Consider the following 16,206-nt stretch of genomic DNA (forward strand, 5'->3'; position numbering starts at 1 on the left):
TAGATATATAATTCTGAACGAAACAAAACGTTTATTTTTTTCTTGTTTCTTTAAAAGTTTTTACTCTTTGCAGAGTTTATCGTGTAATTAATCTTCTGATTCAAAAGATTTTTTCGTTTAACTCTCTTAAACTAAAAACAGAAAGGATTTTTAAAATTTTTTGTTAATATTTACGTTTTTTTAAATTTTCTAAATAAGTTTTTAATCTTTTTTATTTAAAATTTATTCTACTTCAAAAATCAGGAGGATCTCAATTCAATTCCTATGATTTATTTATTTACTTATTTTGAATCGACACCGATGACTATAGGAACATAGTAAATAATCTCGCCTATTATCATCTCTTTTTTATTTTTTCGCAATAGTTTTTCATTTTGTGTGAGTTTCTTCTCGCCTTTGCTGGGTCCATTATATTCTTATTTTTTCTTCTGGAATCCTTCACATGTTTTGATTTTTTCTGTACATCTTCTGTTAATGATTTCGTGTGTTTCCATCTATGATTCTTTCATATATTTACCGATTTGAACCACTTCGTATTCCTTGATCAAAAACTTCCTTGGTTAGTCTGTTTTCGTCCATTTCTCATCAAATGTCCGTAAAAAGCAATTCTGCATTCCCTAATCGCATATGATAATTTGCCTACGTTCCGATAAATTTCATCATTTTTTTTTTGTAGTTTCCAACCATTTTCTGTTTTTGTGGGTTCTAATATTTTACTTTCTATGTTTTCAACATTACTTATTTCGCCCTAGTATTAGATTGTGCATTCGGTTGCGTTTAGTACCTCGGATCTTACTAACTATATATAAATTTTTTTCTATATAGATTTATTCTACATGTGTATATATATATATATATATATATATATATATATATATAATGTATATATATATATACATTCTTGACCATTTTTCATAAGATTTTGTGATCCTAGTTGTGTTGGTTTCTTTATCTAGACTACGGGACTGTATTACTTCTTCAAGGAACTTGAAGTTGTCACTTCTCTCTTGATTTTATCATTCCTTGTGCTCATTTACGAACCAAATTGACCGTTTTTGATGCCTATTTTTAATTTTATGAAGAAAATGTCGCTAAGAGCAATTTTCTTCTAGTGGTCGTATAGTACTTTCATTCCAAATATCAATGGAATAAATCTTAAATGAAACATGATAATTTATACAATTTAAATATATTTTTCTTTGTTTCTTGCTATCATTACTTAGTACTGGATTGTTGTAATATACACGACTTGCTATGATTCTTGAAATCAAAATATTTTTCAAGTAAATTTCAAGAAAATTCTTTTGAAAACTGTTTGTACCAAGCTCACTGTTACTGTACTTAACTTCATTTCTCTACATTGTTCTTATTCCACTAAGACACAGATTATCATTTTTGTTTTGTTTCTTCTACGGCTACTTATAACTTAAGAATAAATAAAACGAAAGAAATTTAAATAAAAAAACAATTTAATAAAATAAAACTAAATATATATAATAAGACCGACTTCAAAAATTGCACTAAAAATTAAAAAAAAAAATACTTTTCGATTTTTTAAAAATTCGATTTTAAAATTGTTCCAAATTATCAAATTAAGTGTCTGTAAAAAGTTAATTTTTAAAAAACATTTAAAAATTAGAAATTTATTAAAAAAAAATTGTATAGTATTTTTTATGTTTAGTAGTTTATTTTTATGAGATATCAATCTATCACAAAAAATCAGAATGAATCTGAGCTTTTAAGTTTCTTAAAAAAACGTTCTACAAGTATTAATTTAATAATATTAATATGATATAATTAATTAAATTCATATGTTTTAAGCCCTTTCTGTATTTAACTATATACAACATAAATTAGACGTTTTCGTAAAATGTATTTTACTAAACACACACTGCTTTCAAAATATAAAACTTAAAAGTTGAAATTATCTACTTAAAAAATTGAAAGGTTACTGAGAAAAAACTACAGATTTTAACAACGACAGACAAAAAAATTACGTATTTTAATAATCCCGAATTAATAAAAAGGATAATTTTGCTTAAAAACTACTCATTATTTCTTTATCACTGTAAATTATTTAATATTAACCTAATTGAAATAGCAATCTACTATCGCACTAAAAAAACAAAAACACATTAACCTGCCATAATATAAAATAAAAATAATAACACTTAATTGGCAATATGCATTTATTTATTATAAAGTAGTCATTTCAATATTATTAATTTATATATAGAGCCTTTATATATAATTAGATATAAATTAATAAAAGTTGCCGCACTATAATGATATTGTATAAAATCAAAACAAAAAGATTATAAATAAAAATTACGTATACTTTTCCCCTTAATAAAATAATTGATAGTAACCTTGATACCGAATTAAAAAAATTACTCATACATTTTTATTAAATGAAAGGAAAAATCATTTGACAAGGTGAGATTAATTGAATATTCTATATTCTTCTTACAATACTGTATTAATGATTTCTCTTAACTAGAATACAAGGTCAAAACTACTTTAAAAGATACATTAAAAAATGTATAACATAAAAAAAAAGTTGTTATATTAGTGAATATATAAATATATGCTTATATTATTGATCTAGTATATAACTACATATGACATCATATACATCATACACAATTTTGAAATTAAATTTATGTAATTTTTAATTATCTCATTAATCAAACAATAGCCTATAACGTACGCATATATTAACTTTTAATTAAAACTATTATCAAACTGAATTCTTATTATAATAGGAATAAGTAAAAGAAATAATGATTCATTTTTTCTGATATAATCTTTGTATCAAAGAAAATATTTGAAATAATAATACACGAAAAATTTTACTTATTATTTTATCTTTAAATTATGAATTATTATAGTTATGTAAAATTCTGTTAATAAATATTTAAAAAATTTATATTTTTAACATATTCATTAAAGAATTTAAAATTTACCGTACTTTGTACAATGTAAATGCACTTAGTGAAAAAAAAAGGTTTGAATTTTTTTTAAATTCATCATATTATTAACTAAATAAGTGATGGGGCAATGTAATAATATTTTTTTAGACGTCATTCAATACATACAAAGAAGAAAAACGAAAAAAAAACAAATTTATTTAAATTATTTAATAAAATAATTTATTTAAATCAGAATATTTAGTTTTTATACGAAAAATTAGATTATTTAGGAGTGTCAATCATTAGCAAACATATATTAGTAAATGTAATTTAAAATTGTTTCAATTTATTGCTTCGGTTTTCATTTTTCTGGCTACAACTAGTATATTATATATATTTTGCAGTTTGTAGCTGTAAAATATACAGGGGGAAAAGCTAACAGGCTCGAATTTTCCTTGAAAATTTGTGCAGATCTCGACATTTATAACCCTCTCTAACTAAAAAACACAATTTTAGCTTTAAACAATTCACGAGGATGTTTGTAAATACGTACGTAGGTTGATCTGATTCTGCTTGATATCTTTAGATTAGATGGACCGATTTGAATGAAATTTAACATGATTTCTTTATATGGGAACTGAAACCGTATAACTTTGTCATAAACTGATCAAGGAGGGATAGGTCACCATAAGCGTGGCCCGTATCTCAAAATTTTACTCAGAGTAGAATCATTTATTTCCCGTAACTCTTTGCTTGCATAATTCTCTGTTTTTCTGTTTAGCCTCCGGAACCACGGCAAGGTATTACTTCAGAGGATGATATGTATGAATGTAAATGAAGTGTAGTCTTGTATAATCTCAGGTCGACCGTTCCTGAGATGTGTGGTTAATTGAAACCCAACCACCAAAGAACAACGATATCCACGATCTAGTACTCAAATCCGTATTAAAGTAACTGTCATTATTAAGATTTGAACCTTAGAACTCTCGATTTCGAAATCAGGTGATTTACGATGACGAGTTCACCGCTAGACCAACCCGGTTGGTTGGTGCTTACGTATCTAAAGATTCATTATGATTTCACTTAATTTTACTCCTAAATAATAGTCTTTCGTAGAGATGTCTACGTTATGAACGATTTTTAGTAAAACATTATTAAAAATATGGTTTGGAATTTTATAAATATGTTTACCGTCTCAGACACTATTACTGTTATATGTTACAAAATAAAACAGATGTATGTTTATTGTTTTACATCAGTGACTGATGTAATAATGATCATATACTTTCATACTTTTAATAATTTTAATGTTTCTATCAATTTTAAAAAAAAGAAAAAAAGTTCTATGCGGATAAAAAACAGAAAAAGAAAAATATTTAATAAATAATTATACTCTGGTTTTAGAATACTATTTACTAAATGTAATAGAAAATACGATTTTTTTTTCAAGTAATGTCTATTTTTTCATCTATAAAAAAAATAAAAAGTTTTTTTTTCAAATTTATATATATAAAAATCAAACGAAATCACTTAAAATATAAATTTTATTGATATTTTTTGGATTTAATGTAAGGTGCAAAAAGATTAGAAAAAATAATTTTTTTTTCACCACCCGAAATTTTTCAAATCTCTAATCGGTTTTTTAAACATAAATTACGTCACTTTTTAGATATTTTTCCATTTATTAAAATATTGATTTTTTTTTTGTCTTCAGTCATTTGACTGGTTAGATGAAGCTCTCCAAGATTCCCTATCTAATGCTAGTCTAGATAAAATAATATCAACAATATTGATTAAAATATTTTTTCACGTAATTTTTAATTTATTTAAATTAATTTTAGCAGGAGAATGCCTATTTTTAACTAACTTCAAAAAGCGGAAAAGCTTTCAATTTGGCCAGTATGCTTTTTTTTTTTGTTTATGTACAACAACCCTTATTTACAGTCATAAAATTCCAGGATTCATTTTTAATTTTGTAGAGGTATTTCTCTGATGTTCCTGTAATAATATCTTTACGATAAAGCGGAAGATTTTTTTTTAACAAAAAATTATACGATCACGTAGACGATTTGAAGATATAATTTGTTAATTTTTTATAATCTCTTAATACTGAACTGTTTAGAGAAATTATATGAATCCTAATATCATTCTGATTATACAGAGTACTTTAATCAAAATATTTAAAAAATTATTAGAAAAATTAAGGTAAAACATATGAATTTTTGTGTTCCAGACAACTTTAACTGACGTTTATCTGTAGTTACTTTTAATCTCTCTTCATTCTTTTTGTGTTTTTTATTCATATTTTTATTTCACGGCTTTTGCATTTACTGCTAACAAGGAATCGTTTAAAATTGTTTTTGCTGCGAGACTAGCCACATTTCAAATTAAAAAAAATAAATAAATAAAATAAAAATTAAAAGCTGAAAGAACCTCTTCAGTTCTTTAAATTCTGACTTTTTGAAGTTGGCAGAAAATTTTGGGTAAGCTGTTTTTATTTTAATTTTACACTGACTTCAAAAGTCAAATTTAAGCATAAATGAACAGTATTATTTTTTGTTGCTTCTTATGAAATCAGTTTTTCTTTATTAATTATTTAAAAAATATTAATTTTATTTTTTATTGAAATAATATTATGCTCGAACAAAATTTCAGACATTTTTATCGGTATTACTTATTCTATTTTAAAGGAAGAGTAAATAAAAATATTATTTATAAACAGTCCATAAGCAAAATTTCAAATTAATTCTGCCGTTTAAAAATATTATATATATAAATTTCTACTCTGCACTGCTTTTTCAAAATAAAAACGTGCATATATGTAAATTTATTATAGAAGTAACTGTTATCCAATTAAAATTATTTTTTCTTGAGGGAGATACTTGGGAATTATACTTGTATAACCTGTGGAAAATGCCAAGCCTTATCGGCATTCAAACTTCCCGGGAAAAAAAATCCAGAGTAGTTGCGTTTTGGCCATATAATAAAAGCTTTTATTTTTTCAAAACAAAAATACGTAATTATATGATGTACATTATTTTCTATTGGAAAGGAAGCAAATGCAATTTTAAGTGTTCCAGTTTATATAGTTATCAACATAATCGCATTTCATTCAACAGGTCCTGGGTTCAATTGCACAAAAAAATGTCCAGTTCTCTGTGATTAAATGCTATACTGCCTACTAAGAATTAATAAACGAATGTATGTAGATAAATTGGATTATGTAGTTTAATTATAAAGATTAACTATAACTTTAATTATAAAGATTTAATCATGTAGGTAAAAAAAAACAAACACACACATTCATTCATTTTATTGTCAAATGAAGTAAAGAAATAATAAATTATATTTGAACAACGAAAGGACAATAATAATCTAAAACTAAACTTGTAAATAAAAATGAATAGCGGATTATTAAATTTGGTGAAAAAATAATACAGAAATAAAAACGTTGAAAATAATAATCCATTCTTAAACGTAAAAATAAAACTATTATGTACATATTTACACGACTGCTCAAAAAGGAGTGTAATGTATTTAGGACATATGTCTGTATGTTTGTTTCACCGTAGCAGCTCAACGGCTGAACCGATTTAGATGTATGACACCAAGGCGTTGGAATCCACACGTTACCAAGTGTCTTAGGCTATTTAAATAAATATATAACAAAATATTTATATATATGTTTAAATAGATTTAAAAAATTATAAAAAAAATTATTCTATAAGCAAAAACTATATACAACATTGTCACCCGTACGTTCTTTAATTATCCTGTATCAGTAATTATCCAATATTAAAGGGCAATGTTTTTTAATTTTTATTTTATTTATCAATTATTGGCAAAATAAGCACATTGAAATACATTATAAAATAAATGTTCTTATAATAAATTTGCTTGATGAAATAACGGACAAATTATTCAAAGCAAGATTATATTTTAAAATACTAAATTATTTAAATTTTAGATAATATATAATTAACCATTGTTATTATTATTATAAAGAAGGTCAGCCTTCCCAACCATCATAAAATTATATCAAATTTTCAGTTTGACCTATCGGTCGCAGTATATTTTATCATTGAAAGTATTTAGGCTGTATAAAATTTACCATCTATTGAAAATAAGTTGAAAAATTACTGTAGGAGATCCAGTATTTTCGAATATCATCAGTTAATGATTTAGTTTTTATTTTTGAAAAAAAATTCGAAAGAAAAGTATTAAAAACTGTAAGATTTTTTTTATATCTTTATTTTTTCTTGTTTAGATACATACAATTTTCATGTACATTAGATCTTTTTAAAATTTTATCACTAAATTTATTCAGATTCTAAAATTAAAAATAATAAAAAAATATAAATAATTAAACGAAAATAGCTTTGATAAAATACCCAATAAAACTTATTAAAAAAATATCCTTTTTTTTTAAAAAAACGATTTCCGATAAAAGGTATTAGAAAATATAAGGAATTTAAGTGTAATAACAAACTAGTCTTTTAAATTCTGGTAAGAAAATTGATTAATTAGGTTATAGTTTGGAATGCAATAACCTTTTAGCATAGAAGCAGAGAAGTAATTAGTATCAAACAAGATAAAACGAGTATTATGGAGATAAAACTAACATGACTTTTACAAAGGAAGTTTTGATGTCGTAAATAGTAATGGAAACGAATAATAATAACATGTAAATATAAGAACAGCAGTGTTTAACGTTAATCTGACTTAAACGCTTGTCACTTGTTTTAAATGTTTTTCTGTAGATCTCTAAACTTCAAAATTCTAGACGACCATAGAGAAAGGAAAATACAGAAATTAAAACCTGAATTTACAAAACCGATGATGAAAATTGAAATTAATTAAAAAGAAAAAACGTTCTTAACTAAAATTTCGAAATTTTTTCATAATCTACTACTTGTTTCGAAGTATTATATATATATTTCGGTCATCTTCAGGCGTTTACTAAAACCCTACAAAACTTTGCGTTATATAAAAATTTAAACATGTATTAATAATACCTAACGAGGTTATCTTGTGCATAATTATTAAAAGTAATGAAATAATTTTAAAAACGAGACACATAATTCAGCTAGCGTGATAAGCTAACTGGTGTACAATATTACACCGTGATGTAACTCTAAACATTTGAAGATGGAGCGAGACAAATACTAAATTCCAAAACTATTAGCTGAATAAGAAAAGTAGTATTAAAAATAAAGATAATAATTTTTATTACATTAATTAAAGTATTATTCATAAATCTAGTGGCTATATAGGTCGCTTTTTAACAGTGGACGTAGTAAAAAAATTCAGGTTTAATATTTTTTAAACTTTATAAATATAAAGATAAAATATGTATTTTTTCCTTTATCAGACATACTTCTAATATATTTTTTCGTGTTGTGTGTTTCCATTAGAAAGGTTACGATTATTTAACAATACTAAATGTTAAGCATAGTACGTTCTTCTTATTAATATAAAATTGAGATACAATCACAAAAAATATTATAAAATTATATCTGTAAATTTATTAAATTATTAGAATCAAATTTAACTCTTTTTTTTAAAATGATCATTTATTTTTCTATATTAAAAAAAATCTAAGAACAAAGCAAATAAATAAAAATGATTTTAGAATAAAGACTAACCGCAATACGTGGTATTCGTACATGTCAATGACAAACCTAACAATAACCTTATGAAATCAGTTCACCTGTGTATGTAAAACAGACAACGCCGTATTTAAGTCAAAAAAAAAAAAAATTACATGAATGTAGTTGTTATACTGTCTGTATCTTAAATGAAAAAATAATTATTTTCGTTATTATTAAAAGGAAAGTTTTAATTTATTAAAAGATACTGGAAGCCTTAATTAGATAGAACTGTTTGTACAAGGAAACGATATTACACGGTAAGTGATATGATGAGCCATGTATTCGTAGTTTTTACTATAACATGAACTACCTCCGAAAGTTATGATATAGATTAGTGACAAAATAATATCGTTAATTTAAGATATACTGATATTGACAGTAATATCAACATTCGACTTATGCTATTCCGAATTACACTTTTTTTTGACTGATGATTTAATTCACCACAGAAGATTACAAAGACACTTATGTGCGTAAATATGAAGATGAAAATTTGCAGAGTATGAAAAATGCCTGGCCAGGATTCAAACCGAGACCTCCGTATGAAAGGCCCGAGAGACGCAGAGACGCAACCACTTCTCCAAAAAGATTGACAATTTGATTTTATATATATTAAATTCCATTATTTAAAAATGACAGAACGTACTTTCCTTGTTTTCACTGTAGATATTAAAAAAAATAAATATTAAAGTAGTAAATGAGATTCGATGAAAGATATTTTGGTGACAACATCCTTAGAAAACTCTAGAAGTGACAATTTTTACTTTTCCTTTACGTATTTTTTTTTTTTTTTAATTTCATTTTATTAATACATTCTTTTTCATGAAGATGATATGAATGAAATTATACATAACAACAAAAAAAAGTCCAAACCCTCATTAAAAATTGAATCTTAGACCGGTCAATTTAGAAGCTAACATGTTAATCCCACTAAACTATATAATAAACAAGAATAAAATTTCCAATCATTTTTTTTCTTTAATCTTTTTATAAAGAAATAAAAATTGATTATCTATTCTTAAAAATGAATAAAAGTGAAATATAAATGAAAGAGTTTAATTATCTACCAAACCAGATAACATAACCATTTTCGAGTAAACAAGCGTAATAATTTATGCCTACGAGAAAGGTCCTGTTATTTATTCTTACGTAATCATTTTTAATAGATTAACGGGATGTAATAAGAGATCTTCCCATCAATTTAAATTTTATTATAAGATTTTCGTGGGTAATATTAATTATTAATTACCCAATATTAACTATTAATTCTGTTAATTATTTTGTTAAATAAACGATACTAATTAAAAAAATAATCTTTTTCCTCCTTTAATTCAACATATTCCGTCAATGTATCATATGTTCTAGACCTAAATAGGTTCTAGCTAATATTTGCTGTATTTAAAATTATATATAAAATTCAAAAATAATAATTATATGTTTATAACACTGATTACTCTGTAGTAGGTGAAAAAAAATGCAAAATATGACTGTTATTCGAAACCATAACCTTCCGGATCAAAGGCAGTGGCACTCACTCTGAATAGAAGGTCAGTAGACCTCATGGACAGATCCTTTGTAAATAAATACAGACAAAGTAATTTATTTTTATTCAAATAATACATAATTCATGTAATATATTATGCGGTTAGAAAAGTGACTACATAAATTTTAATTGAATTTTATATATAATTGTGTAGTGAACTATATATAATAAATACCCAACTGAATACACCATTTATTTAATATCAATTTACAATACAGATTTATCTACAGTAAAAGATGTTTGAATATTATCATACCTTAAGGTAAACGTACGTAAAATATGTAATCACCATTTGCATTAATATAAAGTATTCATTGCATGGAATCGTGTTTATCTTCAAAATCAACTCACAAACTCTGAAACATTAAAAAAATCATAAAATATAAAATTAAATAAAAAAAAAGCCATTTATTAATTAAGTATAATCTAAAGAAGTTTAAAAAAATTATTTTCTAGAAATCTCTCTCTCTTTCTCTGTTTATGCCGCGCGTGTATAATACACAAGTAAATTAGATCAGTTACAGAAGTAAGATAATAAAATTTTCATCGATTTATATATTTATTTTTCATTATTAAGTAATTTCGCTTTATTTGAACAATGTTTAGACAGTTATATGGAATAAATTAAACTGAATTCAAAATCAGAATATATTTTTATATGTTTTCTAAACAAAATTCTGTAGTCGCGAATAGTAAACTTTTATGGAACTAGCAGATGTATATAAAAGATAAAATAAAATTAAATAAGCGTTGTACAATAAAGCCTGTAGAGTAAGACTAAACAAAGTAAAATAGGCCAACCTGAACTAAGATCCAGAAGGATATTAGATTAAAGTAGTAAAGAAGTACAAGTATAAAACTGGAGAAGGTATTAAAAATATCAAAAGTTTCGTGCTTCTGATTCATGTCATAAAATATATTTATTAGTTAGCTCTTACTTTTTATATAAATTTCTCAAAACTAATACATTAGTATGTTATACTTTTGCAAGTATTAAATATTTCATGTAATATTTTAAAGCGTGCAAATGAAGTAAAATTTTCTTTTCCCTCGTGAAATACACTATAAAAAAAACTAACAAGTATATTTTATAAACAATTTCTGCACTTTGAAATTCAGAGTTTCTTAAAAAAATAAAAATAGAAGAAAGTATTAAGTATTATTATAGACGCACAAAATATTAAATGATTTTAGCTACTTTAATTTTAAAATAATAATAATAAAATATTTGAAACAGATCATAAGATTAATTAAACAGAAAATAAATAAATATGTACCATAATGTGAAAATTTAATGTACGATTATAACTGATTATTATTACTGACTTGACAATAGTAACTGTTGTGTTAACTGAAACTGGTCAGCAAAGTAACATTAGGAAAGATCAAGTTCAGTTGCATACTACGTATAGTAGGCCTATTATAATTTCGCGCCACAATAGGTTTCTATTGTTACAATTGGCTGGTTTCAGCCAATGGTAATCTCGTCGTGCAACTCGAACTGCCAATTTACTTCCCGCCAAGAATAATATTACAAACCTGTTGGATATTAATAAACATACAACTGCAGAAATAAACGAAATAATTGTATTACTACGTGAAACTATTTAATCCACATATGAAATGGATTAGTAAAAATATTCCATTTAAATTAAATTAATTATTATAAAATTTATGTACTGAAAAAGTTACACCTTTTTTTTTTAAAGACATTTATTTTTAATATTATAACAGGAAAATTTTAATAATTAATTATTGGTTTAATAGAAATAATGTTTTTATTTACAAAAAAATAATAAAATAACAGTTTTCGTTAATTACATTTTTTAAACAAAATAGCTCCAAAATAACAATAAACAACGTCTAGGGATCATTTTATACGAAATCATGGCATTATAATTTTTGAAATAATGTAAAAAAAGACACAAACACACACACACATAATTTGTCTGTAAGTATATATATTTTTTTGAAAATTCAAATACTGAATTCAAAATTCAGAATATCACCATAATGTCACCATCTGATGATGCGAATAGTCCGCGAAAGTACTTTTGGAGGTTTAATAAATCAACAATTAAACTGTGTTTTGCTGTTTATTTAATTTATAGTATTATATATATATATATATATAATAAAATACTATATATTTTATTATATAGTAATAAAATATAAAGTATTTTAGTTCCCTTAGAATTTATAGAATTATTTCCCTTTCCTCCTAAAACGCTTTGTATAATTCATAATTCAAGTTCAGTGAATTTGGTTCTAAACAACAACATAGAATAAAAATTGTTAAGGAAGACAAGACACTAGAATATATAGCCTAACTATTAGATACTGGTACGTTATAAAAAGGAGTAAATAGAAATGAATTAAATGACTGAAGACAGATATTAAATATGTGTATGCAAAATTGAAATAAATACGTTTTATTAAAAAAAATTAAATAATCAAAAGCAGGGTGATGACATAAGTTTAAATTATCTAATAATGATCATTAAAAATTTTTATGCTTTTTTCAAGCACTTATTGTATTTACTATTAACTTCTTCAGTGACCATATCAAATAAATGACTTTGTTTTATATTAAAAATATAGTAGTAAACAATGTTGCTCTTACAACAATCAAATATAACTTAAAAAACTGATTACTAGTTATTATTCATTTCTACAATTACAACAGGCGTTTGAAAATCTATTTATTTATTTAATTATTATGATTAATAATTTACTGAACTGGATATTAAATTATTATACAATTTCTCTTAAATAATTACAATGATCCAGATTTGATCGTTAATCAGTTATATTACCATTAATATACGTTTAAACTCCCAAATCTGTAAGATATGAATTTATTTTTATTATTCTCAACGAACAAATAGTTCGATATTGAAATCAATATTTTCTGTATGTGTGTAATTACTTTTTGTTTGGGATTTTGATTTTGATTTCGGATTAAGCATCGTTAGAGGATAACAAAAATACATGAATTGCCGCGGTCGGCTGTCGGGTTCTCTTCAAAATAGCTGCCAAAATAATTTTTTTTTTTAATAATCATTTCGAAATAACGGTGTAAGTTATCAAGTTGGTTCAGACGCACTAATGTAATATTTGCTAAAATGCATAAAATATATAAATACCAGTTTTGCAAATCAAATGTAAGATCCCAAAAATGTCGCGAAAATTAACTTTTTAATAGTTGAAAAAATATCCATAAAACCGCCAAAACACGAGATAAATAAATTATATTAACTTAGCGTATGTAAGACTCCAATAGAGATTTTGTTAGAAGATAATAACCGATAGAGATAATAACTGTTAGAAACAAATTAATAATCCAGTGAACAGTAATAATAATAAGAATGTTCGTTCCGGAGTGTCTTAGTAAGTTTTAATTTATTTATTTATTTATTTTTAGTTCCTTTTACGAGTACAAGGATGTATTGTAATCGCGATAAATCTCGGTTTTCAGGTTTCGACGAAAACATCCATTTTGACCATCCCTAAATCCATTTTGACTAGTTTCGGCATGACGTTTGTACATAAGTATGTATCTCGCATAATTCAAAGACGATTAGCCGTAATATTGAACATTTTGGATTTAGGACTGTTGCGAAATTTAGTTGTGCACCTCACCTTTTAATTGGAATCCAAAAAAAATGAATTTTGCACTTTTTCTTAATTGCAGCTTTTTCTTAATAAGCCCTCATTGAGAGCTTCTCCACGATATATCACAAGTGGTACTTATTTTCATTGGTTCCATAGTTACAGCCAAATAAAGTTTTAATTAATGAAATATTTGGATCTTACAACGGGAAGGCACATCGGTTCAAATTCGACTTTAATTCCTTTTTTTTTAATTTAAATAAATTGATTTTTTTTTAAATTATTAACCTCCGATTGAAAAAAATCAGAAGTTATTAGTGTAATAAAATTTTATGTACTTTTCATTTTAGTTCAACAATTTTTAAAGAGGTAAATAATTATTAATATATCAATATATTTAAATTAAAAAAAAAAAACAAATTTAAAAAAATATATATATGTGAAGTCGGATTCGAACCGACGTGGGCATGGTTATGGATACAACACGTTATCACTAACACAGCATAACTACTTCAGCGACGTGAAAAAAAATTAATATATAAACTAATATAAAAAATGCTTATATGAATACCACAAAAAATGTGATGCAGTGGTGTCCACCTCAATGCAATTGTGTAACTGTTCACTTTTTTAAAGAATTGCAGGATCGTATCTCACTTTCAAATGAAATAAGTTTAAATGAAGTGCAGAAAAAAATGTGTATATGTAATTTAATAGACGTACAAGGAAGTCACATTGTGTCCACATCAGATTTTTTTTTAAAATTTCTAAAGGTAAAGTTTTTAAAGTTATTTATCTTGTAAAAGATACTTTTACCTATATTTACAATAAAATTCATTAAAATACCTCAATTCGTTCTTAAAATATAAATATTGGTTAAAAACACACAAAATGACGCGAGGTAGAGGATTTGCTTTACCGTTATTATTTATTTTGATTTCCTAAATCGATCCTTCAAGTTTGGTCTACACATCTGGGGAGACTTGTATGTGTGTGGGCCCATATTTTATTATAAATATTGGTGTGACAGTTAACTGAATAAAAAAAAAAAATACTAATATCTTTACCAGAACTAGAATATTTAAATTATCTTCAGCTTTTTTTTCTCAAAATATACATATGTATATTTAGAAGTAAGATGGTGACCTTGACCTTTTACCGTTGAGTATAAACACCGGTTGTATAACATAACGTGTCACTACAAATTAACTTAATACCACCATCATTTATAATTATTCGGTAGCGAATAAATGAAGCTGTATTACTTATCTTTTATTTACTACGATTTCAATCACTTAAATAAAAATTACATATACTTTTGTCAGCACCTTTTATTTGTAATAAAAAACAAAGGAAAACTCTCTCTCTCTCTCTCTCTGTGTGTGTGTGTATATATATAAAGATAAAATGTTAATTCGCTTCTAGAATTTAATTTTATTCTGATGAATTTAGGCAGAAATATGTATAAATTTTATAAAGCAAATTAATAAATTGTGACATAAATAGTTTACGTCGTAAGTCGCTTGAATGATTAACTGAAATTTCTTTTATTTCTCTTACAGACGTTAATCTTTAAATATAAACATCTCATTCCGTTGAACGTTTTTACAACAATCAGTTTTGTTTATTCTAATATTTATCTTTTCTTAGAATATTTAAAAGATATTTTCGTTTATTTATAATCAAATTTTTATCTAAACGTTTTTTAAAGTATATCACTTAGGTGGTCTTATTTTCTACAGCTATACAAAAATTATCTGGAAAACTCAATTATTATCAAAGCTGTATACATTTGTAAAGATAACCCATTTTATTTTGGAAAATAATTTATATATATATATATATATGCTTATAAAAAAATACAATAAATTATTAATTACATTTGAATTATACGAATATTTACCATTCGCTATGGTTTCTAGAAAATTTCTTTATCATCAGTTATATTACTATTAATTACTAAAAATATATTTATCTGTTTGAACCTTTTTTTATAATATTAAATACATACAACCATATTCTACGTAATCGATGCTATAGGTCGTTTTAAATGAATTAGAGGAAGAAAAAAGTTATATCAATTATAACTGATAAAACAATGTAGCTGATGATTAGCAAATTTTCAAAGATGCACTGATGATAGTAAATGCTCTTTTAATTAAATTATATACAGAGTAATTCACGAAGAATGCGACAAACTTTCAGGACTTGTTCTACTGGAGAAAATAAAAAAGAAAGTTCTTATACGAGTAAAGCAGGTTAGGTAACGAAAATGTAAAATACCAGATAGTGGATACCGTGTTCTTTGGTGGTTGGGTTTCAATTAACCACACATTTCAGGAATGATCGACTTGAAACTATACAAGACTACACTTCATGTAAATTCATCCCATTCATCCTCTGAAGTAATACTTTGCGGTGGTTGCGGAGACTAAACAGAAAAAGAGGTAACGAAAATGTGGCAGATTGTGATGTTTTATTTATTAAT

The 16,206-nt window shown here is 24.8% G+C and overlaps 1 protein-coding gene across 3 annotated transcripts in view; it reads right to left on the reverse strand.

Moving 5' to 3' along the window:
- Window positions 1-16,206, reverse strand: part of LOC142326023 (BTB/POZ domain-containing protein 2-like) — a 237,124-nt gene that overhangs the window by 117,408 nt on the left and 103,510 nt on the right. For all 3 annotated transcript variants that reach the window (XM_075368091.1, XM_075368095.1, XM_075368092.1), the window contains one exon: window positions 10,363-10,462. The gene's annotated coding sequence lies outside the window, so the exon portion shown is untranslated. The remainder of the gene's footprint in view (window positions 1-10,362; window positions 10,463-16,206) is intronic.

The sequence above is a fragment of the Lycorma delicatula genome, chromosome 6, assembly GCF_047948215.1.
Source record: "Lycorma delicatula isolate Av1 chromosome 6, ASM4794821v1, whole genome shotgun sequence".
Lineage (NCBI taxonomy): Eukaryota > Metazoa > Arthropoda > Insecta > Hemiptera > Fulgoridae > Lycorma > Lycorma delicatula.